The following is a 15,687-nucleotide window of genomic DNA, read 5'->3' on the forward strand; positions in this document are numbered from 1 at the left end:
TCATACAAATAATAGCTGCCTTCTTACTTATCGATCTTTTTTTTTTGTCTAACCATTCCCTTTCCTTTCAAATTATCCTTCAGATTCCTTTCCATCGAAAATTGATCAGACAGAATCGAAGAATGCTATAGCTACATAATTCTTAGAATAACCAAATTCGCCCAGAACAAATATCATAAGAATTGCTACAGACAGTGTGAAAATGGATGATTTCGGAAGCTAGTCCCGCTCACTTCCCAAATAACGGTACTGTTAAAAACTACTAGAAGCGCAATCAATTAATAACTAAATATGCCCGAAACATTAAATTTTACCTCCGAGCTGATATGAGAAGGCTTTGGGAGATCATTGGTCAATGGGCACACTTTTTGATGAAATCCCATATCTGGCCACCCGACTCACCATTTTCGACAAAACTGAGTACGCAGCTTTTTCTCATATTCCTATGTCAATAGTATGCCTGTATGTCAAAAATGGGTGGAATTGGGCCAATATTCCTCTTAACGCCCATATAGCCAATATAAAGATTTTCAAAATTCCGGGTGACTTTGTACCGCATATATCGGCCAATATTTGAGTTATCTCGATAAAAATGAGAGAGCGTATTTTACTATAACGCTGCATCTTTGTATCTAAAAAATATAAATTTAAGCGGAAACTTGACCCAGCCCCTCTATAACTAATCTCATCAGAATTTTCGAACACTAGACTGAGATTTTTCACCTTGTTTTATTTATATTTATATTTGAATTTTAATTTTTACTTTTTTTATTTTTTTTTTTTTTATTTTCGTTTCCTAATATCTTAGTCACTACTGTTAAGTCCTGTAGACAAGCAATCTCATTGCCAGAAATGTTAATGCTAAGCACGAAAGTGTAGCATAAAATGTTAATCAACAGTGAAAGTAACAGCAATAATGTGACTGCGCAGCTTTAAAAGTGTGCATGCGCTCTCAGCCAGAGAACATAGTTTTATGTTCTCCGCCTCAGTTACCATTAGCCGAGAACATGTTGCGCAGTCTGCTAATTCAATTTCCATCTACGCGGATGCTTAGACAAAAGAAACTTTAAATAATGGCGGCGGAAATAGGAGAAGGCAACAGATGATATTCGCTCTTAAGAGTACAGACGACATCTATCGGCGGCTAGGAGGATCTCAAAGCGATGCAGTGGCGACGGAACTTTTTGCTTAGATTTACACACACATACATATGTATGTATATACAGTGTATGTTTATACATGTACGGATGTACATATCGAGTCTTAGCATTAATTATATATTTTAAAAACCAATGATTTATGAATTACGTTGCTTAAAATTTAATTGATTTTAAGGCTTACCTTTGCTTGCAAAAATTTTCCAATTCATATTCTTAGTATGGACTTCAGAGTAGTTTCAAGCGGTCTGGTCTGCTGCTAACAGAGGTTGCTCTATTATTTCATGTTGATAAATAGAAAGGAAATCTGTGTGTCAAATATTATGATAAATGATTGTTTTAAACAAATATTACAAAAAAACTCTAAAATATTAAAAAAAAATCTTGATTCCTCATAGATATAGAATGTTAATGTAGAGTGGGGAGCAACAGCAATAATGTGGCTGCGCAACTGTTAAAATTTGCAAGCCTAAGTAGTCATATGCATTTGTAAATGTATGTATATACATACGTATGTATGTTTGTATATACACAATTGAATGGGAGCAGGGCCTGCGCCGAAATTTAATAATATTTTTTTTGTTAAATTTTAGTATTTTTCCACAGAACTTACCTCACATAATGTTTTAAAGCGCACTTTGCTCCCCATATATGTATGTAGGTGCGCCATCCTTCATCTGAAATACATTTTATATACTCTTGCCGACAGTCTGCTGTTTGCTCTTACAGCCAAGAATCACTATATATACATATAATTCACAACTTATAACGACCGATCACACTTTTCACTGACTTTTCACTTTTCGAACGATTAAAATCACGAACGACACTAACACACCGGATTTTACTAAAACACTATAAATTTCAGCTTTAATACCCAAAATAATTGCACTTTTCACCGAGCTGCCGACGCTATTGAGAATCTAGGAAATGTATGTTTGAAATGGCGTCGGAAATTAAGAACGAATAAAACAGCTGTTAAAATGGAAGCGACATCTGAAGACACTAAAGCACTTCAGTAACTAACACAGGGTAACATAAGTTTTCAAAGTACAATAAAATAATTAATATAATTAAATTTAAAATAAACATAATTTCAAGTGGCTTTCGTACGCTTGGCTTGTTATTTAGATTTAATGAAGCTAAAATCATTTACTGTTTGATTTTTTCTATATAATGGTTAGATACTCTTCAATAGGCAGACTGTTATCAACAGCTGGCACTACACTGTAGAAAATGTAACCCTCTGTTGGTCATCTGGCTGTAGAAGTTGCAAGCCAGCTAGTCGTTAAATAACCACTTAGTTATCCATCAACGCTACCGGTTATTTCCGTTAATGTTTTTAAAAGTTTTTTAAAGCCGAATTTCTATTTCCAATTGAAACTCGTTTTACGAGTATGTGTTTGATCAAGCTTATAGCAATCACTCTTAGTTATAAATTTTCTATCCTGACAGCTAATATAGCCTCAATACACATACTTTTGTCAACAGGTGGCATTACACCATAGAAAATGTCACCCTCTGGCGTTCTTCTGCTTAAAGAAGGATCATCGCGAACCAGGTAGAGGTTAAATTAACTGTTAACTAACCAATAGCGCTACCTACTTCTATCACATAAAGTTTCTGTGAGTTACTTTAGACAGAATTTCCAATTCTAACCGAAGCGTACCAATATGTGATCGGTGGTCCATTTCGTCCTATTAGTTAAACTACCGGTTAGCTACCTAATAGCATTACTAGATACATGCGTTAAAGTTTCTAAGAGTCTCTTAAGATCAAATTTACCATAATCTATTGTGTTCATATCTGATCGCTCGTCGCTTTCTTATGCAATCTCCTTATGAGTTCCACGGTTTATCGTTTACCAGCATGACGGCGGATGCTGGAAAAACACAGTATTGAAATTATATAAAGGAAAATTAATTTGTGGAGCTCAATAGGTGAAAAATAAAAGCTTAGGTATTTGAAATTGTTAATAAATAATTAAAAATCATTTTCGTCAGCGATATATTTATTATCCAACTTTAAATGTTTTAGCTCTTAACAAACAAATATGTATAATAACATCTGTGCATTAGTTAATTTCAAAGAGTAGCATGAGCGCCACCTGTTGGTCACGTGCACGATCATGATATCCACTAATGTTTGTAGTCATTAGACTGGAAGAATATCAACAATTCGTTTAAAAACAACATGGTTAAGACAAACTATTTAAAAAGTATTAATTATCTTTATAATATTAAAAGTTCAGGCATATCATTTGAATATACATATCTTTGCCATTTGTAGTTCAAAAATATTTGTGCACCCTGTAGTTTTAGGTGATCTACTACAGTATCGACAATTGGTCGTTCTCAATTTCCGCCGCCATCTTGAACATTCGTTTCCTTATATCTCGTTCGTGTAAGTCGCATATGCAGCAGCTGGGTAAAAAGTGAAATTAGTTTAGGAATTAAAGCTGCAATTAAGGAGTTTTTTGTAGAATTAGGTTAAAGTTCGTGAATATAATCGTTTTAAAGTAAAAAAAGTAATCGGGCGTTGTTATTTGTGTAGTAAAAGTGGAAGTGAAAATTTGTGAGTGCAAAAGCTGAGCGCTGAGCGTCGGCGCATGTCAGTGGCTGTGCATAAAATGAGCGTCGGCGCAGGCAGAGCTCTGCCAGTGGTTGTGTATAAAATGAGCGTCGGCGCATGCAGAGGTCTGCAAGTGGTTGTGCATAAAATGTTGTGTTAATGTTAATAGTGTTATGTTAATGTAAATAAAGTGTTAGAAGTAGGGAAATGAGTTTAGAGTAGGGAAGTGTATCAATTTATTGCAGAAAATGCGAAAAGAAGTAAAATAAAGTGTGGTAAGTGCTTTTAAATTATTAAAATAATTATTTTATAGTATATTTATGCACAAATGTGTCTTTTAATGGGATATTTATTTTAAATTAAAGCTTCTTTTTCATCTTGAATATACATTTGTACATTACATATGTACATAGATACATATGTATGTAGGCTTCCCAATGCATGAATAAAATTTGAAGGATTTTGTTGCCACTGTATCAATCAGAAGGATCTGGCTTCTAGCTGCCAACAGATGCCGCAGTACTTTTTAACAGTATATATCTTTGAATGCCTCTTCTAATTTCCTTCTTCAGTGCGTCTAGTTCCTCTGTACTTGTGTGCACAGACGAGCGTAATAGAGAACGTGTATTAAATGTTCTCTGAGCGTAAATTCAGAAATGTGTATATCAGCTGCGCAGTCAAAGCATTGGCAGTCACATTACTTCTGTTGCTCTTTGCTGTTTACCAACATTCATTATATTCTGTAAATAACATGGAGTGTTAACATTCGACGTAATATACATATGTATGCATATAGCGTTTCTTAGCAGAGAACTTGTATGCATTTCATTACTGATAAATTGAAATGCATTATCAGATTGCACAGTCGCGTTCATAATAAATGTACCGTAATTTAAAATTTTTTTTTAATTTTGGGCAAATGAAGATAAACTTAATAATAATTTTAAAATAATTAAAAAAAAAAAATAAAAATAATTTTTCACATATTGTGAAAATAAAGATAAATGAAATAATATTTTAATTACAAATATAAAAATTATAAAATAAAAAAAAATAGCTATCTTTATATACATACATATGTATATATAGTGTGGTAGAAAAATTTTCACTAAATCAGTGCTTTGATTAGCAATCGCAGCTTAACATAATTTTTGTAGCATTAGATAAAATTGTGACCATGGGAATGAAGCTTGAAGCATAGGCCAGGGTTGCTAATTTTGTAAAAAAAAATTATTGTAATATGTAATCTATTAAAAAAGTAAGATAAATTCACAAAAAAAGGAAGTATAATTTACGTTGGATTCTGAGAACGCAATTTGGAAACTTATATGAAAAATTCCAGTAACAAAGTTACGGGACCTGACCGATCGATTTCGACTTTTATCATTTTCCTAAATTACATTATGAAAATGCGCGACTATTTCTTATGACGAATTTGTCGGTCAGGGTATGAATTATATAGAGTATATGTATAAAATTACGTAGATTACGATTATCTTTTCGATGTTTTACATCTTAAGGTATTTCCCTGACTTTGATTCCTGAAAGTTGCAAGAATGCAAAATGCTTCCCTTTTAGTTCAAATGATCTTATAAAAAGTTTTGCTGTCACAGCAGAGGCAACTTTTTTCCGATGGACTGCTGGAGCTGAAGTTGTACTGAGTTTTGAATATTTTACTTAGAAAATTTCACAATTTTTTTGTAAAATCTTAATCTTTCAAATAATAAAAATTTTGAGTAAAATTTTTAATTTTTTATATGAAAAAAATTAGAGCGATGAAGATACGAATTGATTGTGAAACACTACTCACCAGGAAAAAATACTAAAAAAAATTGGAGGTAGCTAACTGTTTAGTTAATTTCCATGAAATCCAAAGAAAAAATATCTTTTTTTTCAATTTACATATTCATATACATATGTATATATATGTACATACGTATATGTATAGTCGCGTACAGGCTAAATTCGATTGCCTTCCATAGAACAAACAAACCGTTAGATGGGGAGGGAATATAAGTATTTAGTGATTGCTGGTGAAAAGTGGGTGTACAAATGTTAGGGCATTATCGTTTACGATGCAGTTTGCGGTACCCGCCAGTTCGATATCCTAAACGCACGATTGCGCGCTGGAAAATTTTAATTTCCTTTTGTTCGACAAGTCAGAGCGGGGCGAGCAAAGATTGCGGTGACGTTAACAAAGCGGCGCACCTCGCATGCTCGCCAACAGCGTATCGAGCGACAGCCAGCAACAAGCACGATAGCAACAACATAATCGAAATTTCTAAATGGCTATGAAAAAATCAAATACGCAAACGGTAGAGTTACCAGAGTTACAGAAAAACAAATACAAAACTTCGTGAGCAACTAAAACAAGCTGTGTGGCACAACAAAATCACATTGAGTACGACCACCCGCACACGTTCTGAAAACATCCCCCCCCCCCCGAAAATGGGCATTTACTTCCGTTTCCGTCGTATCCAGTTGTGCACACACAGATGCAAGGGCAAAGCGGTTAAGCGGTTTGTGGGCAAGTAGCTCAAGGGGTGTGTTGCATGCAGGATTTTCAGTGTGCATTTTCGATTTTCGATTTTCCTATTTCAGTTTTCATTTTTTGTTTGTTTGTTTGTTTCCTCTTCTGTTTTCACTTGGCTTTAGCTTTACGCTATTAGTACAGCACCTGAAGCGCAGGAAAATGGTATTTGCTTTGCTTTCGATGCATTCTCCTCTACTTTTTAGATGCATAGAGAATTTACTAAAAGCAAACAACAAAAACTGTGTAGATGTGTATATACATAAGAGCATATGAGCATTAATGCTGCATCTTTTTCGGAGTAGTTTTTACTTGAAAGGTTAGTTTTCAAAATACTTTCAAATGTCGGTTGTAAGATGTATCTTGTACCTCACCCTACAACGTTTTTGAATTGAAGTTTTGGACTTATTATTATATTAAAATAAAGAAAAATTATTGTGTACAAATACTATAGTAAGTCTTGAGCCAACTCTGAAAAAACTATACTTTTCTTGGTCTTAAAATAATCTCTCAGAATTACTTGCATTCTACTCACCAATCTTATTTCCAATCATATCCAATACTTCAAGTGCTCTTAGACTTGGTTCACATGTTGCTTGGCAGGAGGGTTGGTTTTGCAGATCGACGAAATCGGACCATTGCCACTTTATGCGAATATTTGCACTTGATAGTCGAAGATTGTCAAAATCGGAATACGAAAAATACAATATTTAAGCCCAAAATCCGAAAATGTGCACCCCCCGCTACTATTGCGAACATATTATCGAAAAATACCTGTATGCCGAAACGGGTTGAATCCGATCGGCAATTATCCCCATATGTTACTGTGAGCAAATATAGTAAAACTTTGATTTGACTTATGATTATTTTCATGTGACGTTTGGCACAGAGGTCACTGATAGTCATACCAACCTAGAAAAAAAATATTTCGACGAATAGGTTTACGCTCGAAAATTAAATTTAAAAGTCTTTCCTTTTTTTCTCACAGTATTATGCTTTTTTCCGGCAGGCTTTAAACCGCATATATCGGCCAATATGTGAGTTATCTTAATAAAATTAAGAGGTTGTAATTTTCTAATAACAGTGAACTTTTGTGGCAACAATGATATGTGACAATGAATGAAACATTGCATCAAAATTTTACTTGGAATTCCAGTCGACAGTCATTTGAGTGTGCTGCACCCGATGAACCCACTCCAAAGCGTGAAAAACGCTATAGTCGGTTGGGTAGGCTATGACGTCTGTATTTATGTAGAGATCTGATTGGAAAATTTTTTATTGACTACCTTAAAAAGGAAAAGCCATTAAAATTGAGCTTTACATAGTGTGACTAGTCGAAATCGCCGAAAAAAGGCTGCATTTGAAGAATAAAAGTGTTGCTTCACCAAGTCAATGCACTGTGACGCAAGTGAGTGATGGCAAAAATCCATGAATTGTGCTTCAAACTATTTCCACATCAACCTTATCCAACATAACTGGCCACAAGCGACTATTTTCTGTACTCAGGATTCAAAATAATTCTCACTAATAAGAAATTTTCGTCGAATGAGGAGGTGATTGCTAAAACCGAAACGTATTTTAGAGCATAGGGTAAATCGTATTACCAAATGGTATCGATAGGTTACAAAATTAGTTAGAGGGTCGCAACAATCAGTGTATTACCCTGGAAAGGAATTAGGTAAAAAAAAAATATAAATATATAACAAGTACCCTGACGACATAAAGGTTAGTTAGAATATCGAAAATCAGTAATGTAGAAAATGGAAGTTCGGGTAGATAGACGAGGAATGCATCGCGACCTTAGGTCTGTTGTACCTGTTTGGTAATTAGTGGGTCAATTTCATATATTTTCACCTGTATACCATATTGGCCAATATATACAGTATAAGGCCAATCGCAAGTGTGACAATCTTATACTAAGTGTATGGGGGATAGGGGTAATATTGACCCGATTTTATCTATTTTTGGCATTACACCATATTATTAACAGAAAATGGTTCTTCACATACCATCACCAATCTATAAGGAGTAAAGCCAACTGAATGTTTGAATATCCTGATGATAGTTATTATATACCCAATATAGCGATTTCCGATATCCCACCTGCTTTTAAACAATTTAGGTTGGTCTAAATATGTGATATTGTAGTGAAATTAAATTTTTCCAAAATTTTGTGGTTTAGAGTTCATTAGAAATGAAATTGGTTTTGACCCTGATCCAAACGTCGTATGCTTAATATAATAAATTCCGAATATCTGCTTGAACACATCACCTCTATATATTAAGCTTTTTGATTGAGCTTATAGTATATAGTCATAACGTCTTATTTGCGGATAATTTTAATAGAATTTTCATTGACGAAAGTAAAAAATAGTTATATTTAGTCGAATTACTTCAATATAACTAAAATATAATTCAATAAGATAATTTTATTGTGATCCTTGTACGATTTTGGCGACCAAAGGATGTTGAATTCGTCCGATTTCGTTATTTTGCACTGACGTGGGAGCATAAATATACGAAATTAATTGAATGTGTGGGTTTTTAACTTTTCTACATTATCCACGAATGTAAATGAGAAGACACCACAGATTTAAATGTCGTAATATGTTGAAATACTATAAGATTTAAATCAAATTTTGTATTACTTTAACCAACAGTGTTATTTAAGTATGAAGAAATTATTTGAATCACTAGCAATACTTGTTTTTTCTTTAACTGATATTTCGTTTACTAAAACTTTGTCTAAACTTTATGTTCATATCCACATTATAGCTTCATTCCAGTTGATTTTTTCAAATACATAGAATTCCTGTTTCTCATTAATTAACATTATAAACTTTATTTGTACTAATTTAGAAATCTCCCATTTTCTGGCTTGAATGGTGTATATAAAATAAATATATGAGGATTTCACCGCGATCTAAGGTCTACTGTGTCTTATGATCTATATAAAGAACTTATGCAATATTTAAGTTGAAACGCAAGATCTATAGTTTTAGGTAAGTTGTTTCAAGTTCAATCAATTTTATTTATTTTAAAGTAGTCACGTGGTAATTTTCTTTAATTATATTTATTTAGTTTTATTCTTTAATTATATATAATTAATAGATACAAAATAACTAAGCATCAAACTACAGTGCTTAGTTATTTTGTACTTAATCATGTTTTCGCAAATTATTTTTAGAAATGGAATACAGATCGAGCAGACGATCTACTGACGAATCAGTTACTGGTAATCATACCTAAAACCTCAAAATTATTATGTTTTTAGAATTGAATGAATCATTTTAAATATTATTTACTAAATATTTATTTGAGTCACTATTCTTTCCTGCTTTTGCATTGTCATATCTGACATTAAATTGGCTGCATTATGAAATTTTCAGTGGGCTGTACGCAAAATAATAGTTGTTAAGGGGCTACACGGGCTTACGTGTTTTAAAACATCGATTTTTATTGCCTTATTAAATCCTATAACATCTCCAGAATATTGTCCCAAATTTTCAAGTTGATCCAAGTAATAGTTTCGGAGATACAGCCTTAATAACTTGTGCGCTCGAAGCTAGCTAGGCTAAGTGCCCGTCTTTAAACGCGTTTTTCTCGAAACTGTGTTTTTGAAGTCGGAAGGCAAGATTTCTCGGGGACTACTCAACAGATCTTCATGAAATGATACACGTGTCTTTGAGATAAAACAATTAAAGCATTGGATGAAGGATTTTTTTTTTCGATTACAACTGTTTGAAAAAAAATTACTGAAATTTTAATTTTTTTGTAAAAATATCTGCAAAAAATTCAATTTTCAGTGTTTTTTCCTTTGACTAAGTTCTAAGTTAAGCATTTTTCACTTTAGATGATCTTGTAAGGAGTTATCCCGCCAACGCGGGCACATCTTTTTTTCGAGAGGTCACTGAAAATGGCGTCGCAATGGCCGAGTTTAAAATATTTCCTTCCAAAAATTTCAGAATTTCTTTGTAAAAGTGTATGTTTGTAATAAGAAAAAAATAATCCAGTGAAATATTTTATTTTTTATATGAGAGAAAAGGTTTGAAAAAAGCTGATTTTTTCCCGAGGAAACCCTTATAATCCCTTAAAGCACACAACACGTTTGATTTAATAAATTAAGTATTTTATATTATTTTTTAATTTTAGTTCTTATGAGAATTTTGTATATACATATATAAATAGATCTTATAAATATATCTTAGTCTAATTGAATTTTTGGTAATTTTCTTGAGCTGCACGCATGAGACATGTTGTTTCAGCTTCGAATCACGTGAGATCACACAGTGGCGATTTCTTCGACTGCCGTTTCATAAGTTCACATAATTTTTCTCTGCCAGTTTTTCTGGCTGCACCACCATTACGCTGCCTCCATGTAGGCTGCTGATTAAGTGCAGCTTTTATTACGATGTCGGGCTCGGGAAACGCACTGCAAGCCAAAAACGCAAAAAACGCGAAAAACAGCAGCATTACCGCACACTTCATTTTCGTAGCCGGAGTCAGTAAAAAGTTCGAAATGTATTATTATTGTATATAGAATTGTTTACAAGCACTTCTTGCGAGTTTAAATTGATATTTGAACCGCTTCGATGGCTTCGTTGCTAATGACTGAAGCTGATATAAGCAGCAAACGCAGTTAAATAGTGTTTCGCAAATGAAAAATGACATAATATGAACACACATCCACAAAACAATTACAAACGGAAAGGAAAAGTGCACCGCATTTATTTTCAACAGATCTTGCAACGCTCTGAGTAACACCCAAAGCGAGAGTTTCAGCTCACGAACAAAAGTGCGGTTTTTACTTAGCAAAAAAAAACTTATTGTGGCAATTTTTACAGAAAATGTTGTGAAATTGTTGTTACACACATAAACAGTGCGTTCAGTGCACATACTCACACATATTTGCATCGCTCTGAAGAACTACATACATATGTACTTATGCATGTGGTCGATGCGTGTCAAAATAAAATCAATTTGAGATTTGATATTCACGCGGCGCAGACATTAAACGTACCTTGGGCGCTTTATGGCTGTGAACGTTTTCGCTTATAATATAAATATTTATACATCTGCATGTGTATGTGCATGTATGCGTGTGCGTAAATGTCGAGTGTCTTCTCGCATCCATACAACTTCTGCTTCGCTGGAGGTGTGCGAGCGCATTGACTGGTAGCAAAGGTAAAGCGCGAAGTAATCGCATTTCCTTTTCCGCTGTGATTAGCCGTGAAGAGCTGGCTGCATCTTAATTGTACGCGGGTATCTGGGTGAGTGTGTGTGTGTGTGCGTGTGCACTTGTGAATCGAAGCGCTTTATATGGCTTATCTGCATGATTTACGCCGTTGTGCCTGTGCGTTGTGCGTTTAGGCGGAAAGATTAACTCCGCCAGGTGTTGAGCAACACATCGCATTGAGACTAAAGCTCAACTCAAGCTCTAAATAGCTTTGTGCAGCTTTACTTCGGAGACAAGTTTAATGTGCGGGTAAATCCCATTACTATGAAGCTATGACTGTGCGGCATAGACATTTATACAGTTCGCAAGTGAGATATGTGTTACTGGGCAAATTTTCTTACGAAATTTTTATCACTCCGCGGCAAGTAGCTGGTTTATTCTTAAAAAATTAAAGCAAATATAAAAGTTTTCTATTGCTTACTTATGTGGGAAGCCGAAGAGGGTTCAGCCAGTAGATTTGGCGATAACTCATTGTAGGAAAGTTATATACATTGCAGCCTGTGTTTGGACATATTAAAGGAAAAATTCAAATACTTAATAAAAAAAATACTGAAAATTGGATTTTTTTTTCCAGATACTTTTACAAAATATCTAAAAAATTTTAATGAAAATTTCGTTACTTTTTTTCAATTAGTTGTAATCGAAAAAAAAAAATCATCCGCCCAAGTCTTTAAGAATTGTATCTTAAAGACCTGTGTCAAATTTCATGAAAGTTGTTTGAGCAGTTCTCGAGAAATCTTGCCAACCGACAACAAAAACACAGTTTCGAGAAAAACGGGTTTAAAGACGGCGCACTTAGCCACAGGTTCTTAAGGCCGTATCTCCAAAACTGTTACTCGAGAATTTAGGACAATATTCTGGAGGTGTTGTAGAATTTAATAAGACAATACAATATCGATTTTTGAAACCCGTAAACCCATGTAACCGTTTATGGTTGATTGATTGTTTTGAATATCATCATAAAATGCTCCTTTTATATTATTTTTCAGATTTTGAAATTAAAAATAGTCACATGACGATAGATCAGGTGAGCACAAAGAGTTTTTGATGAAAAACTTCAGCTATGTTCACTCTCCGTCATTCCGTCCTTTCCTCTACACCTCCTTTGTCGGAACAGCCAATATCGAACCCTTAGATTATGGTATTGGTTAGTCTGGTAGGCCAATGAGTCACGCATAGACCAGTTTTAGTCCTTTGCGACGAAGATGAAGTTCAGATTCTTGGAATTCTCGTCTGCTATTTCATTGTCCTCGATGCCTTTTTGGTTACTGCCTTGACTGCTGCTTGATTGATTGTTGATGTTGACTCTGGCCTGCAGGTGCATTTGAGGCCAGGTTTATGTCTGTCGCAATATCAAAGTCCCAAATTTCAAATATACTGTGGTGATCCGGCAACTTAAATGGATATCACATGCATAACTCTGGACAGTATATTCCTGTCATCTTTTTCTATGTTCACCTTGAAACTTCTTTCCCAGTTGAAAAGTGGAATCAAGCAGACGGTGCTTTCCGAAACGCCATTACCTACCGAGCTATGACAGAAAGTCTATAGGTGGCAGGTTTAGTACCAGTTTAAGAGCCATGCGCATCGTTATGACTCCTTTCCATTGGCTTTCGGTGGGCGGATTTCCGAACGTCTTTCCACCATACCACTGCACCATAGAGCCGAATTGGTCTTACAATAGCTGTGTAGCACCAGTGCATGAGAGAAGGCGAGATCCCCCAGATTGTGTCGAGCATATGCCTATGTCCATATAAAGCATTGCTAGACTCCATCACTCTTTCTGTTACATTGTGTTTCCACAGCAGTGTGCTGTCCAAGACTACCCCAAGGTACCATTTTTCATTAGGAGTCGTCTAGCAGGCCTCTATTTATAAAATTTATTACGTTAGGTTTATGAGGAAAAGCGAATAGTTTGGATATTTGTCGACTAAGATTTCCGCTTAATATCATTAAATATACAAATATTTTCGGCTCAAAGTAAGATATGTTCAATATATCGTCGTGCCGCATATCAGAGCCTCAAAGAGTAATTTTTATAACCTCATTGATAAGTCAGGTTACTACCTAAAATGTTAGCAAAAAATGGACTTAAAAATGCTGTCATATGAACAAAATTCAAACAACTGCACAAATAAAACTGAGTTGAGTATAAAACCATATGGTATACGAGTATTTGGCTACGGTTAGAAAAATTTATTTCCAAAATATACGTGCCTCATTCGCGCATTGACTCAGCCAACGGTTTTCAAAAATGTCGTAGCATCCATCACGTGTATGAATAATAAACCTATATATATAGAACTGTAATAAATCTTTAGTAGGTTTTTCAAACGGATTTTCCAAAATTATTATTACCAATTCTCCAAGAACTGCTTTTGAGGTCGTAAAAAGAAAACTCTTTATTACTCATTCACTATATTATTTCCCTTTTGTGGTTGTGTGTGTTAGTCATATTCTACATAAACCACATAGTAAGCACGTTCCATTCACTATTTCATTAATTTGTCAGTCTTAGTAAAGATGAATGGGTTTTAAGACATTGCTGACGTAATTATGATTAAAACCGCACGCTTCAAATAATCGCAGACCTAAAAAATATTTATATATCAACTCTTACATACTTGGAAATAACTGAGAGTCGACGTATAGAGACGCTTTTCTGCAAACTAATGACGTAATGATAGTTAATGGCAACTCGATTTTCTGGGCGCGAGTTAATTAATATCTGATTAATATCTATATGTACCCACTTTTATACTTTCTTGGCTTGTTAAGAAAGAGCTTTACCATATATGGGTTCAAGAATCTTATCGTGGTAGATATAGGTGTATATGTACATTAGGATTTTTTTGAACTATTAATTTTTTAATACCCTAAAAAAAATTCCCTGAAAATTTTAGCTTTTAATTTTAAAATTAATAACTGGACCAAGGCCTGTAAAAATTTTCCATAGAAAATACACTACAATCGTGAGTTTTTATCTTTAAATTTCTACTGATCAGAGGTATCGCTTTGACCTTAGACGCATATTTCTCAGAATTGTTCATTCTACAAAAGTGCTTAGTGCAACAAAGTCGGAACTCACACCAGCGAGGCAGAACGGGGCTCTAAACCCGATTTTTCCAAGAATTTCGCATTTTTTTGTATTTATCTTGTAAATGACATGATCTATAGAAAAAAAGTTCATGACAAACTTGTAGGAAATTTTATTTGTTATTAAAAAAGTTCGGGGTCAAAATCGCTATCCTTAAAACTTCTCGAGTTATTCAGCTTTTTCAGTAAGTCTGTATGCAATTTTCATACATTTTTTAACACACCATCTATGAAAATTGCGTGACTATTGATGCTCAGAGCAGTTTGGTATTGCTGATCTTCTTCTTTTTTTTGGGGGTAGTGACCGCTTACGTGATTATAACAATAATAGCCAAGTTTTTAACGTCGCACCGGTCGTTTCTTCTTTTCGCAATTTGGCGCCAATTCGAAATACCAAGTGCATTCAGGTCGTTCTCCTTTTGAACTCTTCAACGGAGTGGAGGTCTTGCTCTTCCTCTGCTAGCCCTGTCCTGTTAGAACCAGATATTTTCAAGATCAACTTCTAATTGCGATTACAACGAGATTGCTATCATCAATCTATACCGCCCACCATTGACAGTAACGCTGTCACCAGCTTCATTTCGAAAGAAGTACGTAGCGATGATTCTACCAGACCAAAACCATCTCAAACTGCCAATTTAGTTGAATGTAATGGCTGTTCATGAATAATTTGTGGGTTTTCTTCGAACCAGAATCGACAGTTTTGCTTATTTACCGCACCAGTCAGATGAAAGTCACTCTCATTGGAGAAGATGGTTTTCTTAAAAAAAAAAATCATTCTCGTTTTCAAGTTATTCCAATGCAAAATAACAAAATTCACGACGTTTACGTTGGTCTAATGGTTTCAGTTCTTGAGTGAGACCAATTTTGCAATGCAAGCCCAAAATCTTTCTCGAAATCCGACAGGTTGTGTTTTAAGACGGTGCTAATTCTTGAAAACGTCTTGGAATCGGCAAATTGCGATCTTCAGCAACACTTTACTGAATGGCAGCCATATTTTCATTATTTCGAGCGGTTTCTTGTCTTATTGGAGAATAGGTGAATTTGGATGATAATCTCGGGAAAGTAAAACCTACTATTTGTACCAAAAATAAAGC

This window comes from Bactrocera dorsalis, chromosome 4 (genome assembly GCF_023373825.1).
Source record: "Bactrocera dorsalis isolate Fly_Bdor chromosome 4, ASM2337382v1, whole genome shotgun sequence".
NCBI classification, from domain to species: domain Eukaryota; kingdom Metazoa; phylum Arthropoda; class Insecta; order Diptera; family Tephritidae; genus Bactrocera; species Bactrocera dorsalis.